The sequence below is a fragment of the Stegodyphus dumicola genome, chromosome 8, assembly GCF_044657685.1.
Source record: "Stegodyphus dumicola isolate Sdum_Otavi_A_Nest chromosome 8, ASM4465768v1".
NCBI classification, from domain to species: domain Eukaryota; kingdom Metazoa; phylum Arthropoda; class Arachnida; order Araneae; family Eresidae; genus Stegodyphus; species Stegodyphus dumicola.
In genome coordinates, this window is record NC_140775.1 from 62,648,373 (window position 1) to 62,673,157 (window position 24,785).

At 35.6% G+C, this 24,785-nt stretch overlaps 1 protein-coding gene across 1 annotated transcript in view; it reads right to left on the bottom strand.

The window, feature by feature from the left end:
- The window catches only part of LOC118179714 (polycystin-2-like), a 143,051-nt gene that overhangs the window by 19,670 nt on the left and 98,596 nt on the right, over positions 1–24,785 (bottom strand). The window lies entirely within an intron of this gene.

The following is a 24,785-nucleotide window of genomic DNA, read 5'->3' on the forward strand; positions in this document are numbered from 1 at the left end:
TATCGATTTCTGATCAATTATGATCACATTTTTGCCACATTTAATCGACTAAAATTGAATATAGGTGAAATATTGAGTGGAACGTGAGCTTTTACGACGAATTAATTAGAAAGACGAAAATCATTAAAAACTGCGTGCCATTGTTGCTGGTATAATGAGAGAGAATTAGTTTATTTTTCTATCGAAATATTTTTTCCATAGCGCATCAGACTGAAAAATGTATGACTATGAATCGTATTTTTTTCATCGTTATATTAGAGAAGGATTACAGTGGTATGATTCTCTATGTTGTTAGATACATTACTATCAATCTAACTTAACTGGCATTGGGTACTTCCGCTATATAAACAAAGGAAAATGTTTAACAGAAGAACTATGTGCACAATTTAGAGATAATATATAACATATCGCAGACTTATATATATATATATATATATATATATATATTATTCAGGAGCAGGAGGAGGAATTTGGATGGCGTAGACGTGTTGATCCATAATGACTAGGAAATTGGAGACAAATGCAGATTTAAAACTTCAGTTTTATTTTCAGCAACATGTTGCAGCTATACACAAGTCGGCACATTAAGTGTGCCTTTTCCAAAAGGCTTACATTTTTGATAATTTTGTAGCAAGAAAGTAGAGCAGACATACAGCAGTGTAGCTAGGCCAAAGCGTGGAAAGCAACTGCGTAATGTTCAGGATGAAATCTTAAGTCAGACTGAGTTAGTTTTGGTTCTCAAAGCATTTTGATTGGATAGTTAATATTGCTCTAAAATTACTATTCGCTGGTTGAGTTTAAGTTCCATTTACATCATCATAATTGCGTAAGAGTCATATGACCATGGACCTTATAAGTAATAGACTAACCCAGAAACCAGGCTAACCAGGGCGGGGCGCGCGTCACCGACATGTCCGCAAGAAAGAGTAGTTGACGATCGGGTTTACTTTAACACTGAAACCTATGGCGTTTGTATCACATAACTGTTTTTAATTATTAAATGTCTAAAAAATTATTGTTTTTAATTATTAAATCATCACTATACAGATAATGAAAGTCATGGTTTTTTTTTTCAAATAGGATTTAATATATCTCATTAGAGCAGTTTTTACTGCATTTCACGCATTTTTTTTCACGCATAATACAGGGCGATAATATTTGGTAACAACAATTTGCAAGGAGACACGGACGTTTATAGTGAAACAGGGCAAAATGCCGCTTCGAGCTAATAAATTAAATTAACAGTAAATAAAAAAACCTTATGCAGAACTAAAAGTAAATTTATAAAATACAAGCAAAATTAATTATTACAGTTAAATACAATTTTAATATTAGAATTAAATGCATAAAAATTAAGGAGTCAAAAGTGTTTATCACTATGATGTATTATGAAATATAATTGAAATAAAATTCCTTTATAGAAATTGTGCTATAATACTCATCTATAATTTTAAAAAAGCCGCACAATTTAGAATTTTAAACAAAACTTTCAGAAATTCGTTTTTAAATATTTTAGTATTTTTTAACTTATTTACAGCAATAAAAAGCATAAAAATTGCAAGAGAAAATTACTTGTTTGAAATTTTCTATTAGTTCAGATTTAAAATATTATTTTCTAAAAGAAGTAGTTACAAATTTCCTTACAGCATAGGAAAAGCTAAAGAAATATCCAACCCTGAAAGCATGCAATAGCTTTATAATTATTTGGAACGTTAATTATGCTTGATAAATATGCTAAATTTTTAAAAATCAATCTCAATTTCAAAAATAAAAATATGTAGAAATTCTAATTTGTGAAAACCCCATAAATCATAAAATTTTGATCCTGTAAAGTATAATTTATAAATATCAATTTTTTAAAATAAAGTTTTAATTTTTAGTATCTTCCTGAATTTTCAGCATTTCAGTCCAAAAGACTTTTTGTTTGAGAGTTCACATAATCATAATTCTTCAGCGAAGGTTCTTGTTATCACAGAATATCAGAAAATAAACTTTTACATAATCATTACTTATAAATTAAATGCAATGCACATAAATATTTATGATACTAATTTCCATATTGATATAATCTATCACCATAAATAATAGGAGAAACATTTTCAGAAATTATGGTTTCACCGTTATTATCTCTCATTTACAATTCCTGATTTTACAAAACTGGAAGGCCTAGCAATACTTCTAAACAAACATATCCATCAGTAGGGCTGTCCTCTTGAGCTAACCAGTGTGTTCTTTGCACTGGTGGCCCAGGGTGCCTAGGCAGTTACTTGAAAGAAACCTCCGTTCCTTGCATAAGGTAACTGGCCTTTGAGAACTGCACTAATACATTTCACAATAAAAAAAGTATAATAATATAAAAAAATTACATACACTCATAAAAAGAGAGCCTCCAACATTATCTTACATGAAGAAGGTAAAAGGAACAACTGTACAGAGGTAATTACAGCCCTCTGTTTTAGAACCCAGTACACCGTCATCATACTCTAAACTTAACATACAATCACCCATAAATTTTAACATGCATTTACCATAATTTTATATTACTTATCTGTAATAATTTCACTTATTTTTTATATACACTTCATTTTTAGAATAATTATAAAATTCGTATTCAAAATTTTCAACAAAATTTCAAAAATATAAAAACTTATCTTAACAGCCTTCCCTAAAAATAATTAAAAATCTAAGAATTCTTTACTTGCTTTACTAAATTATTAGAATTCAAATTTCTAATATCATTAAATTATATTTTTCCATATCATAGTGTTACATTTTTAATGTCCAATTTATATTAAGAAAAATATGAGTTCCCAATGGAGATTTAATTACGCAAAAGTAGAAGTGAAAATAAACCTCCGGCACCCGCTTCAATTATAAATTCAATTCCATAACTGCGAAGGAACATCCTAATTTATTCACAAAAGATCCAGATTAAGATACGCAGTTTTCAATAACCTTAGAAGCACTGGAATGATTTGAAACGTTAAGCACTCGGAAAGCATTCGTTATTTTACTGTCTGAATTAATTTTGAAAGGCTAGATTTCATTTTTAAGCACTCGCAGCAAATCTATTATTCGAATTTTTTTTTCACATTTTCGTATCGCTGTTCAGTTACGACGTTGTACTTATTAAATCACTGCATATGCGCAAATAGATTGACGAAGCCGTAAATATATTGAAGATTAGAACATGACGGCATTAATTAACTAATTAGCTTTCACACTCGTAGCCACAATTTGGATGATAACACTTCCATGAAGAACAGGCACACTTTGATGATTTAAAACACTTTTTTTTTCTAAACATTTAAGAGGTGGTTGTACATTTCGTTTTCACTGACGTTAGCACTTTTGGACTTGCAGGCACTCGATATCCATTATGAATTTTCGTTGCACTTAGAAGTCTGAAGAGATGGTTGGTTATTACAGACATTGCGATGACATTTCCATTGGAATTCCAACGCACAGGACATGTGTCCTTTCCACTTAGTTGTAATAAAAACAAACTCAGAAGTAACTGAAGAGCAAGAGGAGCAGTTGTAGTTGCATCTCATTCTGCACCAACGTCTGGCTCTCTGAGAGGCAAATTTAGCTTTCTTCTTTCATGGATTTCACTGGAAATCATTTCTAAATTGTGCAAACATGTAGCATATGAGGCTTTGGAATCCATTACTGCTTTCTACAATGACCCTACTCGATTTTTCAAATCCTGCAAATCTTTCAGAAAGACCTTTTTCTGCTCAAAATAAAATCTAGATTTGACAATACCTTTTTTAAGCTGCTACTCCATTTTTTTTTTTTTTTACTTTTCGAACAGCAGCTGCAAAAATTTGAATGGTTCTTTTGTGCTCTTTTTCACTTTCTTCTTTTGAAGATTTTGCATTCATCAGCTTTATAGTTCCTCTAGTAAGCATTACTTGCCATGTAGCATCAGATTCATTGACTTAATTATTTATAATGCTAGTCTGAACATATTTTGACTATTTATTGTTCCTATAACTCATAATTAGTTAACTCTCGTTTAACAGATTGCTTAAATGCATCTCGAGGAAAGATCTTTAAAGTACTTTTAAGATCTTTGATCTTTCTGTTACTAAATCTTGGAAAGTACTAGAAACATTTGCATATGAAATTTCTAATAATAAATATGGGCTATTTAAAGGAGCATCTAAAAAAAAGAAAAGGAAGTAATATATTTAAGCGATATTCCTCTAGAATATCACTAAGTATATAATAATTTTTGTTCATATTTTCATTGGAAAATTATATTTACATCACGTCGAGGAAAAATGTTGTGCAAATGCACCCATTCTACTGTGAGCAATGATTAGTTAAAATCTGCAAGTATTTAATGGCATTTATTTGATTACTGATGATCTATTTTATTAGCAGAAGATTTATCTGTAGGAATATCTATTTGATCTGTATTATCTGTATCTGTTTTATCTGTAGAAAGAAATAATATGTAACCTGTATAGCTAGCATGTTGTTTTATTTGTTAAGAATAGAAAAGTGGTTGATGCCCTCAGTCCCTCAGTTTTCTTTATATTACTGTTTTGAATTGAGATTTTATGTTTTTTGTTCATACTTTAGACTTTCTAGACTTTAAAAAAAAGTGCATTTGTATTTTAACTTTCTTTGCTGTGGATCTTTAATGTTGCCAAAATATTTTAAATGTCATATTTTTCGTTGAATAGACAACATTATTAACCCTAAATCTATTGTCAGGAATTCTTTATATTTAATTTTCTCTTAAAATTCTTCAATGTTCTTTGGTTGTATTTTATATGCTCATATTTTGTAAAGATTTTTAATGTATATATATTTGTAATATTCGTTATTAAAGTAAATGTGTTTGTTAGTTTCATATTTCTCTATGCAAGAAATTTCAAAGAATATTTATTTCAAAATTGATTATTTATGTTTAAAAAAAAACATGCTTATGTTTGTAAATTTAAGTGAAAATTAGATAGTTTCCTTAGTTGGAAACACCATTGTTTCTACCTGCTGTACATTGACTATCAAGATCTTTAATATGAGAATTCTTACTTTTATATTTCATCTCAAAGGGCTCTTTCGTTGTGAATATTTTCATGATTTTATTATTATATTTTCTGAACTATACAACTGAGAATATGTCTTCAAATCTGTTAAAAATATTAACTTTTTTTAGCTGAAATATCATTTGTATTTTTCAGATGTTCGTTTTGGGCAAACATTAGATAATATATTTATTACTTTTTATTTTAAATTTCTTAGTAATTCTGTTTCTTGGGTTTGTTAATAGGAGACAAAATGTGATATGAATGGAAATGAATTGAACCAATTTTTTACATAGCTTAAATGCGATGCTGCATCACTTCAAAAATTTTCCATTCATATTTAAATAATATTAGTTCTGAGGGTTACTTTATTCCATCCCTTCAAGAGTTTGTTGGCAAAGAAGATCGGTAGAAAAGTTTTAAATCTGTGCTCTTCATCAAAATTGGGACACAGATGGGCAGAAGTCATGGTATTTGTGCATAAGGTCTTGGGAAACTGCTAGGCATTCTCTTTCTTGGCCATGGCTAATTTATGAACTTGATCAGAATTGGTATCTCAAGATCAGAAGGATAAGTAACACCAACTTAATTTTACACACCCCCTTTTTTATGAAACATTTAACAATTTAGGGAGATTTTAAAAATCAGTTCTTTTATTTCTCCATATAAAGTAATTTTGAATCATTTGCTTTCATTTAGATTTACTTATTTATCAAAAATATACAGAATTTTTAAACTAATAATTTATAGTTAACTGTATCTGAGCAAAATCATTCTTAAGGGCTACTGAATACCAGAAATGGTGTAAGATACTTCCAAAAGACAGACAGCAGTGTAGCTAGGCCAAAGCGTGGAAAGCAAGTGCGTAATTTTCAGGATGAAATCTTAACTCAGACTGAGTTAATTTTGGTTCTCAAAGCATTTTCATTCGATAGTTAATATTGCTCTAAAATTACTATTGGCTGGTTAAGTTCCATTTACATCATCATAATTACGTAAGAGTCATATGACATAAATTTTTCTCGAAATGACGCAGTGCAAATAGATGTAGCTATTTTTAGAATAGAGAAGGGAAACTAATTTAGGCTGCTAATTTAATCTTTTATATATTCTTTATTTTTCTTACATATATAAATAATTATTAAATATACATAGTTTAATCTTTTATATATTCTTTATTTTTCTTACATATATAAAAAATTATATATATATATATTGAATATAAATATATATATATATTTATATTCAAGAATATTTTACCAACAATAAAATTAAAAGATAAAGTGTTCAACCGGTAACGACCATTTTTACTGTCGGTGTACACAAAGCACCATAATTATGTATTGATATCGTCACCGTTGACGTCAAAATTTTCATCACACACACACAAACACACACATATATATAGGGAGACGGGTATATACATAATGCAGAGTAAAATAAAAATAGGTGCGTTTAAAAATCGATACCATATTCAATTCGGAATAAACCACATAAAAATGAAAAAAACAAAAAAAAAAAAAAACGAACAGGAGGGGATGGGAAAAAACGGAAACAAGGTGGCAAACATCAGGAAATAGGGGGCAAAATGTGCCAAAATGAAAAATGGTATTTACATCTTTCGCTGCACCGTCAGCATATTTCACAAGTGCACATCTGTGTAGCCACCGAGGGAGTGATTTCTAGGATGGACCAATGAGCATCCAGTAATATTCCTGTCATGTCACATGACCTTTCGCGTGCTTTAAGATTTAAGCAAAATGGTTGAAAATATTCTGCCACGCAATTTTCTGTACAAAATAATTAAAACATCGTCGATTGTTTCTGAAACTTTTCATTGCGAAGTTAGATCAAATACAGGAAATTATGAAGATTTCACTGCCTGGTTGAAATAAATACAAACACATGTTGGATACTTCGCAAAAACATCGAGATGAAATATTACTTAATAAGTGGCAAATAAGATGAAGAAAGAAATATGTGATAAACATCTGAGCCCAAATGCAATCTTTATATAAAACTATGCGTATGAGAAAAATATATACACCAATTATATATGTAAATAGAAGTCAGCCCTTTTTATTGCAGTCTATATGAAAAAGACGTTCTAAAATGATAACCAATGCAGAATTTTATTCAAAGTGAACTTTACTAATTTGCATTCGTATACATTTAGTGCGTTAAATTTCACATTTAATAAATGCTCACTCTGAAATGTACTGTCTACACAAGAAATACTCATCAAACAGAGTGAATTTATTGTATTCACAATGAGTATTGTTGCGTGCATACGGGTTCGTTATGAAATGAATGCACAAGTCCGATGAAAAATGAACAAAAATTTATTATTATCACAACAAAAATGCTTAAATTTCCTCAAATTATCATGCAGTATTACAATATCTCACAGTAGTTATCTTTTAACTACTCAAATGTCCAATAGAACTTAATTCAAGACAGCTAAAGAACGCTAATCCGCGAATTCGCTACAATCAACAAGAGCAGTTTTCTAAACAACAACAAACTAAGCAACTACTACGAACTGAGATGTTTTCCTCCTTTTCTAAGATTTTAAAATCACGCGCTAGAATTTTCCAGTACTTTCTCGAAATCAAAAAGTGATATTTATTTATTTAATGCACGCGCTCTTGTATTTTCAATTTTCCGGCTTAGCTTTCTTTTAATATTCGTCACGCGCTGCACTGCGCGAGAAATAAAACCATTTAATTTCTAATTGAACTAACATTAGCTTTTTAAATACCAAATTCGTAACGCTGCCTCCTTTCCAAGGACTGCACGTCCCGGGCAGTACAATCCCTGGACAGGAAGTCAAACTTACAACCAAAGGTATAAATGCAACTGAGGCATAAACATTACATTACAATATCAAAAAAACATGAACAATAAATGTAATAGATAACTTAAACAAATCAAATACAAATCAAATACTAAATGCAAATCAAATACTAAATACAAATCAAATCAAATACACATTTAAAAACAAAAAGGACCATGGTCTTATACTATTTACAATTATTTACATTACGTACTATGGCCATAGTAATGAGCTAACCTGTCGTAATGAACGACTTTAGGTTTAGAGTTCGAAGACTTACGAATCCGAACCACGACGTCATTCAGCCTTTTTAGGACTGTGTACGGGCCATCCCAAGGTGACTGTAATTTCGGACAAAGTCCTTTTCGTCGAGTTGGATTCCACAACCACACTTTGTCTCCTTCGTGGAACTGATGTTCAGTAGCTCTTGTGTCGTAGCGGGTCTTCATCTTCTCCGTCGCCAAGTTGACTCGCTCTCGTGCAAAGTTGTGCATCACTTCATACCGGGCCTGGAGATCTTGAATATATTCCTCAGACGATGAAGGAGCATCCGGAGGGCGACCAAACAATAGATCACAAGGCAGACGAAGGTCACGACCGAAGAGCATCTGTGAGGGAGAATAGTCTCGTGGACAGCACTGCGGTAAGCCAGTAAAAGGAGTGGTAATTTCTTGTCCCAGTCCTGTTGGTTTCTGGAAACCACTAATGAGAGGTTATTAAGGATGGTTCGATTGAACCTCTCTACCATGCCGTCCGACTGGGGATGTAATGGCGTCGTTTGGGTTTTGTCAATGCCGAGTAGTTTACATAGTTCTTTGATTACTGCCGAGGTAAAATTCCTTCCCTGATCTGAATGTAACTGAAGAGGCACTCCGAACCTGGAATTCCAGTGCTGTATCATCACCTCAGCTACTGTGACAGCCTCTTGATCAGGAATAGGATACTCTTCAGGCCACTTGGTGAAGTAATCAATGACAACGAGTATGTATTTGTTGCCATCAGCATTTCGTGGCAGAGTCCCAGGATGTCAAAGGCGATACGTTCGAAAGGCTCCCCTACATTGTAACGTTGCAGCTTGCCTCGGCTGCATCTCCTCGGTCCTTTCCTACCTGCACAGGCATCGCAAGATCGGCACAACTTTTGCACGTCATCCTTTGCATTATTCCATTAAAAGCGCTCACGAACTCTCTGCAAGGTCTTCATTATTCCAAAGTGACCTCCTGTTGGGCTGTTATGTAGTTCTTTAAGGACATCAGGAATCCGGGATCTTGGAAGTATCATCTGCCATCGGAACGTCTTCCCATCATCCGATTCGAATTTCCGGTATAAGACGCCGTTTCGAATATGAAGTGAATCCCAGAGTGCCCAGTATTATTTTGTTATAGGACTACAGATAGAAATGTCCTGCCAGGTAGGTTTTCTGTTTGATGACTCCATTAAATCAATTATGGGTTTAATGTCACGGTCTTCCAGCTGGTCTTTCCTGACTTCATCATCACTCCACGGGTCTCGATCAGCCGATGTTGATGTTGTAATTTGTCTTGCGACGGGAGTCAGCAGCTCGTATTTCGCTTCCACCCTGGAACAATATCGGCAGCTTTCTGGACAAGGTCGTCTAGACAGGGCGTCGGCGTTCCCGTGTGATGATCCCTTACGATGACGGATAGTCATGTCATATTCTTGGAGTCTCTGTATCCACCTGGCTATTTGATCCTCAGGATTCTTGAAATTTAAAAGCCAGACCAATGAGGCATGGTCCGTGCGGAGGAGGGATTTTCTGCCGTATAGATAATGATGGAAATGTTCTACAGCTTTGACTATGGCGAGCAACTCTTTCCTAGTAACACAGTAATTCCTTTCCGGTTTAGACAGGCACTTGCTCCAGTAAGCTACTACACGTTCTTGGCCGTCTATTTCTTGAGACAAAACAGCACCAACACTTTCATTGCTCGCGTCCGTGTCGAGAATAAATGGTCTGTCGAGCTGAGGATACGTCAGAATTGCAGCAGATGTTAAAGCTTCCTTTAAGTTGTTAAATGCATCCTCGCATTTCTTTGTCCACAAGAATCTTTGCTTGCTCTCTGTCAGCTTGTGGAGGGGTCTTACGATGGGAGAAAATTCCTTCACGAATCTTCTATAGTAGGTGCGAAGCCCTAGGAAGCTTCTCAACTGATGGACATTTTCGGGACGTTTCCAGGATTTAACGGCTGACACCTTTTCAGGATCCGTGCACACACCTTCTGCAGAGATGACATGTCCCAGGTAAATCACTTCCTTTCGGAACAATTTGCATTTAGCGGGACTCAGCTTCAGATTGGCTTCTTTCACTTTCTGAAGCACCTTCCTAAGATTTTCTAAATGTTCTTCAAAACTCTTTGCGACGATGATGATGTCGTCCAGGTATATCAGACAGGCTTCGTAGGAAAGACCTTTCAAAACAGTCTCCATGAGGCGTTCGAATGTTGCCGGCGCATTACACAGTCCAAATGGCATCACCTTGAATTGCCAAAGCCCTTGTCCCGTAGTAAATGCCGTCTTTTCTCGGTTATCAGTATGTATTCCTACTTGCCAATACCCACTCTTTAAATCAAGTGTTGAGGACCACTTGCTTCCAGAAAGTCTAGAATGTCGTCAATTCTAGGAAGAGGGTAACTGTCTTTCTTCGTAACCTCATTGAACCGGTGATAGTCGACGCAAAATCTTGTTGAGCCGTCGTTCTTTCTGACGAGAACGATGGGAGATGCACATGGACTTGCTGAAGGCTCGATGACATCGCCTTCTTCCATATCTTTTAACAGTGTTCGCACCTCTTCCTGTTTAGAAACGGTAGACGTCTTGGATGTTGCTTGATCGGGGGATGATCGCCGGTATCGATTCTATGTTATGTCAAACTGGTTCGACCCACGTCAGAAGACGAGCGGGAGAAAACAACTTGAAGATCTTTAATGACGCGATCGGCAGCATTCTTCTCTTCATCGTTTAATTGCGCATTCTGAAGTAACTCTGATGTAATGCTTTCTGAAGACACGGATTCTTGGATGTTACTCTTTCTTTCAACGGTGGTTACTGGAGTACATGCTGCAACCACTTCACCTTTCTTAATAATACTCACCTTCTCAGTTACATTGGCGACTCTCACCGGGATAACCGTTCTGGATAGGTCGACGAGTGTTGAGGCTACTAGTACTCCTCTTGGGCTATTACAGTTATTTGGATATTCTATGATGCCGTAGCGGAAATTTCTGTTTTCGGCTATGGATCCAGGAAGTAAAATTTCTGTTCTTGTCGGTATTGTGATATTGTCTTGTGCTATGATTTTATGGACAGATTTAACTTCTTCATCATTAACTCCGAATAACGCTATCTCCTCTGATGTAGAATGCAATTCGTTATTTTTAAAGTCCAAGGAAAAATTGTATTTCCTTAGAAAGTCCAATCCGAGTATGCAAGAATCAGTGATCTCTGCTACATATGCCGTGTGATGGTAAGCGGCACTTCCAAACGTGATGTTAATATTTACTTTTCCGTCGATGTCGATCTTCTCACCGGACACAGTCTGGAGGGTAGCGTCCAGATGAGTTTGTTTCCCAGTTGTTAAGCCAAATCTTTTCGGATGGTGGTAACGTTGGGTCCTGTATCTATCGTCATGGAACTCCATTAATATATCCTATTATGAAAAGTCCATTACTGCCGCCTCTCACTGCAGAAATCTGAAGTGCTTTAAACTGGGACTTTTCATTATCTGGCGACCTCCGCCCCGCGAGATGGCCACAAATTAGTTTCCCTGCTGCTTGATAGGAGCGGTCTTAACATCTGTGCCCTGGGGCGTTCTGCAGTTCCTTCGTATGTGTCCTTCAGATCCACAGTTCCAATATTTTAAGGTCGATTTCTTGTCACTGATATTTCCTCTCAAGGCATTCAGTTGTTTGGTTATATCGTCTAGACGAACAGTGACTTGATCCCTTGGCTCTTGAACTTGAGCAGCTCTGATTGGGTGGCGGTTTCTACGAGTTGCTTGCTGGGCTGCTTCGAATTTCATGGCGTACACTAGAGCGGTTTTTAAATCTTTAACATCCGCCATTCGTAGAGCCTTCTGTATTTCGGGATCCCGGATGCCATCGATAAAGTACTGCAGGGACAGGATTTCCCTCGTTTCTCTCGGGCACTCCGTAAAGGCGAGGTGGGACAGCCTTTCAACATCCGTGGCGAGTTCCTGGAGTGATTCAGTGGGCTTCTGTTGACGGGATTTTAATTGAAGCCTGCTGTAGTCTTTCAAACACTTCTCGCCAAAGCGCAGCTCCAATGCGCCGGATACAGTTTCGAAGTCAAATCTTTGGTTTTCTGGAAGCGTCTGCAGGATATCCGCTGCGTCTGCTCTCCCAAGAAGCGGCGAGATGACAGGCCTTAGTTTGGGAATCCCATCCATTTGCATCCGAAACGATAGAAAATTGTGTTTTATACACTTGCCAGGATGTCTTCCCATCATATGTGGATAGCTTCAGAGATGGACGAGCAGGCATCGGTAAGAATTTAAAACCCTCAGAATTGCTTCCTTCTGTCGCTATGCTCTTCTTTAAAGTGTCAACTTCTTTGGCAACAGCAGTAGAAACCCTTTCCTCAATTTCTCCAACTTTGTCTTCAACTGCATCCATTCTTCCTTCCATAGCTTCGAACTTGTTTTCTATTATGCAAGTAATTTCTCTCTTCAATTCCTCCTGACCTACTTTCATTTCCTCTTTAATAGATTTCATCTCTCTTCTAACGGATTCTTCCATTTTTTTTCTGACTAGCTTCCATCTTTTCTTTCATTTCTTCTTGTCCCGTTTTCATTTCTTCCTTAACGGATTCCTCGCCCAATTTCATCCGTTCCTGTGCCGTTTTCATTTCTTCGTTAAGGGATTCCTGGCCCAATTTCATTTCTTCTTTAACGGAGTTGACGGCTCCTTCCATCTTTTCTTGGAAAGCAGCAAATGCAGTCATCATTTGCCTGAATTGTTCTTCCATCGCTCTTGTTATTGGCATACAAACCCCACTCCTGACACCAAAAATTGTTGCGTGCGTACGGGTTCGTTGTGAAATGAATGCACAAGTCCGATGAAAAATGAACAAAAATTTATTATTATCACAACAAAAATGCTTAAATTTCCTCAAATTATCATGCAGTATTACAATATCTCACAGTAGTTATCTTTTAACTACTCAAATGTCCAATAGAACTTAATTCAAGACAGCTAAAGAACGCTAATCCGCGAATTCGCTACAATCAACAAGAGCAGTTTTCTAAACAACAACAAACTAAGCAACTACTACGAACTGAGATGTTTTCCTCCTTTTCTAAGATTTTAAAATCACGCGCTAGAATTTTCCAGTACTTTCTCGAAATCAAAAAGAGATATTTATTTATTTAATGCACGCGCTCTTGTATTTTCAATTTTCCGGCTTAGCTTTCTTTTAATATTCGTTACGCGCTGCACTGCGCGAGAAATAAAACCATTTAATTTATAATTGAACTAACATTAGCTCTTTAAATACCAAATTCGTAAGAGTATATTCAATTTATTCATATAAAATTTCTAATGTTAACAATGGATATAATCAGATCATATGTGTTCTGAATCTTACACTTTAAAAATCAAAAGAATGCGAGCACTGAAATAAGAAAACACTGGATTCATTGTAACACTTTCAGTCATTCTCAGCTCAATAAAAATAATATACACTTGAATTCTATTAATCCACTTAATATGCCGAGAATATCAATCCTAATGTTAATGAGAGATAAAAATCGCGAAAGTGAAATGTCAACGATTAATCAAACTCAGAAAACGAAAGCACTACGAGATTTTCTACTATTACGCCATATATTTATAACTGCCATACAAATGCAAATTAAAACGTAAACAACATGCGCTCACATGCACGAAGATTTAGCGTCACAAGAGCAATAGCAGCTCATTGGTCCATTTTCAAAACCCCTTCCTCAGTGGCTACGCTGATGTGCACTTGTGAAACATGCGCACCGTCATCAGTGGGTTGCAGCGAAAGACGTAAAAGAATTAAAATAGCTCGTTTTGAACTAAATATACTTACTAGCTGTAGTACTCGGCATTCCCAGGCTTATATTTATGGAGATGGAGTAGTTTTTCGCAGTTTAATGTAGACAGTAATTTACCTCTTATTTTGGTTCAAGGTGAATTATGCAAAATTTTACCAAGCTCGAATAAAACTCTAGAACAATGTAGAACAGCACGGCGCCAGGTGTCGGCTTTAGTGAGAACTGGTACTTGGCTTTGTTATCGTTTATGTCTTTATTTAAAATAAGCTTTCGGGAAATCATCATCCATTTCGGCTGATTTGATCACCATTTTCAAACTAATCGCAAAGACTGACTGACATCGCACTTAAATTCTGCTTTAAAGGTTCTACACTATCCTAGAAAATTTCACACTGTTTCAAAGACATGTAATGGTTTCAGCAAGAATTGATAACGAAAACGCAGCAACGTCGAAGTGAACGTGAGACGGGTGACGTGATTTCAGAATTGAAACTGTGCGCAGAAATATTAACATTTATTTTACATAAAAGAGCAGTCATAAGTTCCTTGCTTAGAATGTTTGATTGCCACTGATAGCGGGAATGCAACAACGGCGACTCCAGCCTAAGATGAGTGTCATAAACGTAACGTTCTAATCTAAATGTCCTGAGTGTAGACCCCCATACGGTGAATTTTGAAATCTTATGTAGACTTTCCTCTCGTTCTGAAGGTTAAATATGCGAAATTTCATCAAAATCGGAATAAAACTGTAGATTTATATGAATTACAAATGCAAAAACAAACAAACTGACACTCTTATATATATATATATATATATGATTTTAATGAATCCAGCTAGTGTCATTTTACGGCTTAGATAGTAATAAGTAATAATTGAAATGGATCTACGTTTACTACTTTTAAATCGCTTTATTTGTTAATTAATAACAATAAATTTGAAAGAAAATTTACATATCTTACATTTTGTTGATAGACAAAACACTGCTGCGTAGAGGATAAAATTTTTTTAATTCGGGCAGTGGCAACACATTTCTTTTAACTTACCGAGTCAGTCTCAAATTTCAAACACAAATATATAGCGAGTTCGATTGCGAAATATATTGCGATGTAAAAGAACACACTACACACTTATTTTACATCGTCGAGCAGCTGATTATATTTGAACCATAAATATCTTACGTTTCGTAGAATGGCAACACAAAGCTTTACCGATGACACACATTCTTATCGCGTTACGCACATATATGTGTCACACACAAATGTCACGCACATATGTGTGTGCAACGCAGTAACACACATATGTGTGTTTAATTTCACAAACAACTCTTTGACAGAGTGTTGCAACTCAACTCTTGCTGAGATCCGATGGCTGAGTGACGTCGTGTCGAACTATGAACTCTCACTAGAGATCACGAGAACTCGGAACTGAGAAGTCGCACGTTGTGTCGTGCGAACATTTAAACTTTTCATTATGTAAATATTCTGTAACCGTTTTGCGTCTTCATTAAATATGTTTCTGTTAAGAAAGTTTATCATTTATGGATTATCCCCTTCAAGATTTTGCAGGGAGATGCACGAAGGAGATCAACCCGGTGGCCCTGGCAGAACCCATTGAAACATGGTAAGCAGTTTTGTTTTACCTTGATTAATTAGTTAGAAGATAAGGATATAAAATAATAATATTGTGGCGCTATAACGTGGGGCCATTGGGTTGAATTTGAACTGAAATTTTGCGTAAAGCAAAAACATGGATTTAGAAAAATTAAAAAAGAAACGATCTGCTATAAGAACAGTAGTTACGAGGCTGATAAATAAGATAGAAACAGAAATTGCTAATGAGGGGGATAAAAATGTAATTGAAGAAACGGTTGCTCAGTTAATTAGCAAAGAAGAAGAACTAAGCGGATAATGGTATTGAAGCTTTAATTGATGTAACAAATTTAGAAGATGAAATAATGTCTAGAGAAGAGTATAAAAGTAAAATTATAGTTTGGAAATTACGCGCGAAAATATATTTAGATACTAATCCACATAGCGCTAATTCTACTTCATATGGAACTGTCACTGAATCGCGAAACAAAATTAAACTCCCGAAATTGGCCCTGGAAACATTTTCGGGAAAGGATGTGTGCAGTTGGCCCGAGGTTTGGGCACGATTTGAGACAGCTGTACACGAAAACAAAAGTCTACATGCAGTAGATAAATTTAACTATTTAAAGTCAATTCTTACTTCCCATGCAGAAACTGCAATACAAGGGTTGACGTTAACAGCAGAGAATTACGAAAAGGCTGTGAAAATATTAAAAGATCGCTTCGGACGCAAAGAACTAATAATAGATACCAACATGAACAATTTATTAACTCTGACTTCGGTTAAAAGGTCTTGCGATGTGACAGCACTTCGAAAATTATATGATCGTTGTGAAGTACAAATTAGAGGATTAGAATCGTGTAATATTTTACCCGATTCGTACAATACCTTATTGTATCCGATATTAACAAATGTGATTCCGAATGATTTAGCACTAGAATTTAACAAAAAAAAGAAATAGAAAGTCGAGAACGTACCGGATTTTTAATTAAGCCAACACATTCTGAAGTCACTGAAAAGAAATCCCCATTTGAAAATAAGCGGCAGTTTCAAGAACGTTTTCGGCCCACCAGCGGCCGAGCGGTAAAGTCGCTGAACACTGGTAGTTCGGTCCGAGGTTCGAATCCCGCGAACGGGCCGGCTGCATGGGTGTTTTCGTGGTTTTCCCCATGTGTAACGTGTATACGAGCCAGTTTCCCTTAGAAAGTCCTCCACGAAGGCATCCCTCCTCTTAGGCAGATAGCCCTAGTGTTCTTTGCCATAATTAAATACACCACACTAAATACACACCAAGAACGTTTTCGAGACAACGAAAGAAATCGGGATTATAATAAGGGTAGAATTCCTTCAGCGGCAGCGTTAAACACATCACTGTCTAATAGCTGTTTATTCTGTTCTGAAAATCATAGGTCAGAATCATGTCAAAAAACTGTGCCAGAGAAAAAGGTAGCGTTAAAGCGAAGGGACTTTTGTTTCAGGTGTCTCAAAAGATACCATTTAGCGAGGATGTGCAAATCGAAACTAACTTGTGGTATTTGCGATCGACGACATCATACATTGATACACTCTGACGAAACGAACGCGTCAGACAAGTGTCTCGTCCAAAGGGCAGTAGTCTCTTCTGTTTCCGATTGCGCAACGACAAATAACTCATTTCCTCTGACAGCACGAGCTGAAATTATAAACACAGGCAGTTGGCGCCAGCAAAGCGTTCGCTTGTTGTTTGATTTAGGATCGCAGCGAACATTTATTAGAGAGGACATCTGTAAGAAATTAAAACTTCCCGTTATTGGAGAAGAAAAAATAAAAATATTCTCTTTCGGTTGCACGACGTCTGAAGCGCAGAATGTTAAAAAAAACCAGGCTCATTTTGCGTAATTCGAAGTATCGATATGAAATCAAAATAGAAGCTTTAATTATTCCTGTCATTAATGGATCATATATTCATTCCCCTAGAAATGAAATAGTTAATCTTATTAAAAAACAGGGCATACAACTTTCCGATGAATGGGGACAAGGGAATAAACCGCCGAAATTTCTTTGCTGATAGGAGCGGATTTTTATTGGAAATTAGTTACGGGTAAGGTTCACAGGCTGTCTAATTCCTTAGTAGCGGTTGAAACAAAATTGGGTTGGACTATTAGTGGAACAGAAAGGGCTTACGGAATTTTCTCAACTAATGTGAATACGATGAAGGTTGTGGTTCTTAATAATAAAGATACACAGAACGAATCACTGTCTAGTTTGCTGAAGAATCTCTGGGAGCTCGATTCTATGGGGATGAATTATGATTCGGATAAGGAACTCGAATTAGAAGATAATTTAGTTTTCGATAATTTCAAAAGATCTGTGAAATTTGAAAACAATCGTTATATTGTTCGCCTTCCCTGGAATCATAATTCAAATGAGCTTGGAGATCTGGAGATTTAAGAGTTTAAGTCGTAGATTTCAGAATAATCAACAGTTCTATGACAGATATCGCGAAGTAATTGATAAGTACTTAAAAGAAGGAATCGCCGTAGAGGCTAACATTGAAATTGGACCAAAAACGTATTTTATGCCACATCAAGCCGTTATAAGAGAAAACAAGGAAACTACAAAACTCAGTGTGGTTTTTGACGCTTCGTCACACGCGGAGAATTGTTTGTCATTAAATGACTGTTTACATTCAGGTCCCAAGATGTGTCCAGACATACTGGATTTGCTCCTTAAGTTCCGTCAAAATCGAATTGCGTTTACAGCTGACATCGAACAAGCATTTTTGCAGATTTCTCTTGCTGAGGAAGACAAAAACGCAGTCAAGTTTCTATGGAACGATGGTGAATTAAATGGAACCAAAATAAAGGCTCTTCGTATGACAAGGGTAATTTTTGGAGCAACATCTAGTCCGTTTCTTCTCAGAGCAACTTTTAATGTACACGCTGACAAATACAAGTCACAGTTTCCGAACGTATTTTCCATGCTAACCGAAAATATGTATGTTGACGACTTAATCGCTGGAGCAGATAAAGAATCAGAAGCTTTCGAGGAATCGGAACATATTAAACGCATACTGAAAGAAGGTGGATTTAACATGCGGAAGTGGAAAACGAATGAAACGAATTTACAAAGGGTATGGAATGAAGAAGACTCTTCACACGATTCGACTTGCTCTAAAGTATTGGGATACATATGGAATAGGTCAAATGATACATTTTTGATAGAAATTGAAGATTTGGTAAAAGATGCCAAAAGGATAAATAACATACCAACTAAAAGGGAAATCTTGAGATTTGTAGGACGTTTCTTTGATTCACTGGGGTTTTTAAATCCATACACCATTCGAGCTAGGATTTTATTACAAGATTTATGGGAACAAAAGATAGCATGGGACACTGAAATACCAGAAAATCTCAGAAAGAATTCGCAAAGCTGGTGTGATGAATTAGCTCATATTTCTAGTTTGGAAATACCAAGACATCAGTTTGAAGGTGCTGGGAAAAGGGATATAAAGGATGGTTTAGTTACACTGTTTCACAGATGCGAGTCAGAAGGCCTATGGGGCTGTTCTGTATTTTCGTTATTCGAAAAATGGAGTCATTCATACAAGTTTCATTACATCAAAATCACGAGTAGCACCTTTGAAAAAATTATCACTTCCCAGATTAGAAATGATGGGTGCTTTGATAGGTTCCCGCTTGTCAAAATATATCCAAAAGAAACTTCGGGACATTGATTTAATTGTATATATGTTGACTGATTCTAGTATAACGTTACACTGGATTCGAAGTGATGTGAAAAGGTGGAAGCCATTCGTTCAGAACAGAGTGAAGGAAATAAAGAAGAATTCAGATGTCTTGAACTGGAGATATACGACTGGTGAACACAATCCAGCTGATTTGCTAACTAGAGGTGAAAATGTCAAACATCTGAAGCAGAATAGCATATGGTGAGAAGGGCCCACGTGGTTAAAAGAAGAATGGAACACTGGCCAAAACCGAATTTATGTTCCACAAAGAACATTGAAGATTCCAACAAGGAACTAAGAAAAACTTCAAAGGAAGTTTTCGTATATACATGCGTTACCGAACCTTCCGAAGATTTATTTAAAACCCAAAATTACAGCAATTTACATCGAATTTACCGAATTACTGCCTGGTGCTTAAGGTTCATCATCAATGTTAAAAATACCTCAATTATCAGGTTGTTTGCAGGTTACCGAATTAAAAATGGCAGAAACTTATTGGATCAAACATGTTCAGGAGCGGAATTTCGCAAATGAAATACGGGCATTGAAGAACAACGAGGAATTAGGTTCAAAATCAAAACTGAATTCTCTCAGTCCATTTGTAGACGAAAGTGGTGTAATTTGTGTTGGTGGACGATTAGAAAATTCAAATTTAGACTACAAACAAGCACATCCAATCGTGTTGCCCGACAAAGATAATTTGATCTAATTATTCTTCACAGTCATCAGGTGGTAGGGCACGGAGGAATAGCAGATACTTTAAATCAGATAAGAGATAAATTTTGGTTGCTGAAGGCTCGTCGAAAAATTAAAAGTGTTCTGTACAATTGCAATGTCTGCAAAATATTTCGAACTAAACCTGTCATGCAAGATATGGCACCTCTCCCACCGGACAGATGCCGAGAAGCCTTTCCGTTTGAAAACTCCGGGATAGATTACGCGGGTCCACTGTACGTCAAAAGTGGAAGAGAATTATCTAAGACATACGTTTTACTTTTTACCTGTGCTGTAACTAGAGCCGTGCATTTAGAAATTACAGCTGATCTTTCCACAGAACAAATTTTGCTTGCATTTAGACGGTTCATAGCGAGAAGAGGTTTGTGCCGAATAGTGTATACCGATAACGCCAAAACCTTTAAAAGAGCGAAAAAAGAATTAGAGCTATTGAACGAGGTGATGAAAAGCAACAAAGTTTAAGACGAGTTCTCTAAGCAAGGAATCAAATGGAAATTTATAGTTGAGAGAGCGGCATGGTGGGGAGGCTTTTGGGAGCGTATAGTTCAGTCTCTTAAAGCACTTCTGAAGAGAATCTTGGGCAAATCATCCTTAACGTTTAGGGAATTAGAGACAGTCATAACAGAAGTGGAAGCTATATTGAACTCCAGACCTTTAACATTTACATACTCGGATCTAGGAGAGCCAGAATCTTTGAACCCTGGTCACTTCTTAACAGGAAGACGATTACTGTCATTGCCGCAAGGAAGCTCTAAATTAACTTCAACAAAGGAGAGTCTTACACGTCGATTTAGACATCAACAGATACTGGTAGAAAGAATCTGGCGAAAATGGAGGCAGGATTATTTGATGAATTTAAAATCTGCTCATCATTCTAAACTGGTGAAAACAGGAACCTGTTTGAAGAAAGGAACTATTGTATTAGTGCATGAAGATAAAATTCCACGGCTGATGTGGAAGATGGGCATCATAATGGAAGTCTTTCATGGGAGAGATGGCAAGGTGAGAGCCTGTGCTGTCCGCTTCCCCAATGGCCATACGATTAAAAGATCAGTGAAACTACTATATCCGGTGGAGCTGGAATGTAATAAGGACAATTACAACAATTGTCCTTTCGGGCGGGAGGATGTTGCAACTCAACTCTTGCTGAGATCCGATGGCTGAGTGACGTCATCTCGAACTATGAACTCTCGCTAGAGATCACGAGAACTCGGAACTGAGAAGTCGAACGCTGCGTCGTGCGAACATTTAAACCTTTTCATTATGTAAATATTCTGTAACCGTTTTGCGTCTTCATTAAATATGTTTGTGTTAAGAAAGTTTATCATTTATGGATTATCCCCTTCAAGACTTTGCAGGGAGATGCACGAAGGAGATCAACCCGGTGGCCCTGGCAGAACCCATTGGAACAAGGTAAGCTGTTTTGTTTTACCTTGATTAATTAGTTAGAAGATAAGGATATAAAATAATAATACAGAGCAAATAAGGACTCATAATTTTCGTCATTCCTCACACTGGGACTACCTGAGGCTACTGGAAAGAGCTATCCAAAGTATCTGATGTATCTATAACAACTGACTAATATAAAAGTAACCCTCTGAGCGGGAGGTGCCCCGTTAAATTTCTAAACACTTTGGCTTTCTTTGACTTAAACTTTATTTCAAACAGGTCCATATATCAGCAACTTGGTACAATAGTTATAGTTTCTGCTTTTAATAGAAAAGGTTCTTCAACATTATGCATTTTTAAATCAAAATGTAATTGCACATAATTCAAAAGGTAGTGTATTTGTCGACGTATTCTGCTACTTATTTTAATTCCTAACATTACTGCATATTTTACTGCATACATATACTTATTGCATACGTACTGCATACATATACTCGTACTTACTGCATACATATAGTTACTGTATACTTTTTATTTATTATTTGTTCCTTCTTATTACTTGCATAAGAAGCCTACGGAAGCAGGATTTTAATATGACACAAGATTTAAACAAATTAATTTCTCAAAATAACTATAAAATAGTACAGAAGATTCTCAGAATATGCATATTATCTTCAGCAAATAGGCTGTGACAACTGAAGGAGTATTTGATGAACAAGACAGGGCATATGTTAATTTATAAAGAGAAATTATAATCCTGAAATAAATAAATAGGAGTCTACTTGAAAGTTTTCTGTAAAATAAAAGAAAAAATTAATAAAAATTATGTTTTTTCACACTTTTTTTACAACTATTATATTTTACTTGATTACAGCTTTATTATTTGTATGTTATTCAGTAACAACTGAAAGGAAAACATGACTATATGATAATAAAGAAAATTTGTCAAAAACATTGTGGAATTTATTTTTGTTTATTTTTATAAGGTAGCACCCGAGCACCATTAATTAGCCCCCCGAGCACCATTAATTAGCGTAACAAAAAGCATATTTTAATGCATTTCAGAAACAGCAATACTACATAATGTGTGTTATGTTTAAAAAAGATATGCTAGTTGTTCAATTATTCGTTAATATTTTATCGCCTGGAATGTATAATATATAAAATACTTAAATAACAAAGAAATCAAAGAAATAATCCTTTGTTAACTACCGAATACCGAAAAGCGTTTGCTCTGAACGCTTTAATTTGAGACACAGAAAAAAATATAAGCATCACGAAACTTACCTTTGCACATCATAGCTGAAGTTTTCTAGTTCTCCATTGTTGTATCTGTAGTTATCCATCATTTAAATTTGGATTTTCACGATAAACATGAAATTGTGAACGTGTTTATTTTCTTTTACGAATTTTAGAAAATCAAGCATTCAAACGCACTAATTTATAGACATTAGTTTCTTTTAGAATGGGAAACTATACTTCAGATTCTAACAGAGAGAGAGAGTATCACATACTACCGACATTAGGTAAGGAGGCACTGGAGCGTAATATCCTGCAGTTTTCCCCAGTCTCCCACTAAAATCCCTAAATTAATAGTTCATGATAAAATGCTCCTGTTTATTCCCTGTATTGACCCAGATGTTCATAGTTTTGTTTTAAATTTGGATAACGGTGCTATCATATTTATTACAAGAAAATTTGCGATATCTTAATTTAACGTGGTTTGACAAAAATTAAGGCACATATTAATGTATCATTAATTTACGTTTAAATCTTTCATGCTAAGAAATAAGATAATTTAACGCTACTCTTGAATAAATATTTCAACTATTTTATGATTCTATTATTTATAATTTATATTTCATGAAGTAAAGCATATTGTAGTGCCTAAAGATTTTCTCAATTTTTTAAAATTTCATTTCTGATGCGCGCGCGCGCGCGCACACACACATACTCACTATATATATATATATATAGAGAGAGAGAGATAGAGATATTGTTATCTTAATGAGAGATCTTATATGTACTGGCTCATATTTGTTTTAGGACACTCGCATTTATGGTGTGTGGTGTGGTGTATTTAGTTATGGCAAAGCACACTAGGGCAAAGCACATTAAGGCTCCCTAAAGGGAGGGATGCCTTTCGTGGAGGACTTTCTAAGGGAAACTGGATCGTATACACGTTACACATGGCCAAAACCACGAAAACACCCATGCAGCCAGCCCGTTTGCGGGATTCGAACCTCGGACCGAACTACCAGTGTTCAGCGACTTTACCGCTCGGCCGCTGGTGGGCCCACTCGCATTTATGAAACTTATTTGTAGAGGTTTTGTATTAAATATTAAAACATAGACTCCGAATTGTTTCCTAATATATTTTTTTCTATATTTTAAGACTTGGTTCTTACAAAACAATTATCGTCCGTCGAAATATTTTTTGTGATAAAATGATATATTCCAAAAAGTGTTCATTCGTAACTCACCTAAGAATTCAGACTCTGAAAGTTTTGTTGAGATGCTTTGAAAGATGGCGTTTCTTGTCATTTTTTTTTTTTTTTTTTTTTTTTTGGTGCATCACAAGTATTATCGTCTGAATTTGGAAATTAATAGGTTAGCAAAATGTATAAACAGTAACATATCTGAAGTGACCATGGCAAGACGCCACGAATTATCAACAAATTCTACTAGAAATGTAACGCTTCACGATTTTAATGATGCTGTAAACCAGTGGTCGCCAAACTTCTAAGGTTTCTGAGCTACCATACAGTTTTTAAATCCTACTGTGAGCTACCCATAAAAACTACAACTTTAGAAAATATTATATTTGCTTATTGCTTATAAACTTACATTTCTAGTAAATTTGAAATAAATTCTAATTAAACTGTATATAACAAAAAGAAATTGAAATTGAATTGTAAATAAGAAAGAAACTGAAATGTAGTTACTAATAAATAACAAATGTAATAACATACTTTTTTTTATCAGACTGATTAACTTTAATGAGGATGGAACTCTTATTTTTTCCCCTCATGAACAAGTTTAATAATGTTGGGAGAGTAGGTAGCAGCTGCCATTCGAATACAGTTGGGCCCACCAGCGGCCGAGAGGTAAAGTCGCTGAACACTGGTAGTTCGGTCCGAGGTTCGAATCCCGCGAACGGGCTGGCTGCATGGGCGTTTTCGTGGTTTTCCCCATGTGTAACGTGTATACGAGCTAGTTTCCCTTAGAAAGTCCTCCACGAAGGCATCCCTCCCCTTAGGCAGATAGCCCTAGTGTGCTTTGCCATAATTAAATAAACCAAACCAAACCAAACGAATATAGTTGTCCAAGTGTTCATCAATGAGTCTGTTTTTGTGCTTATTTTTAATAAATTTCACACTGCAAAAAGAAGTCTCATACAGATATATACA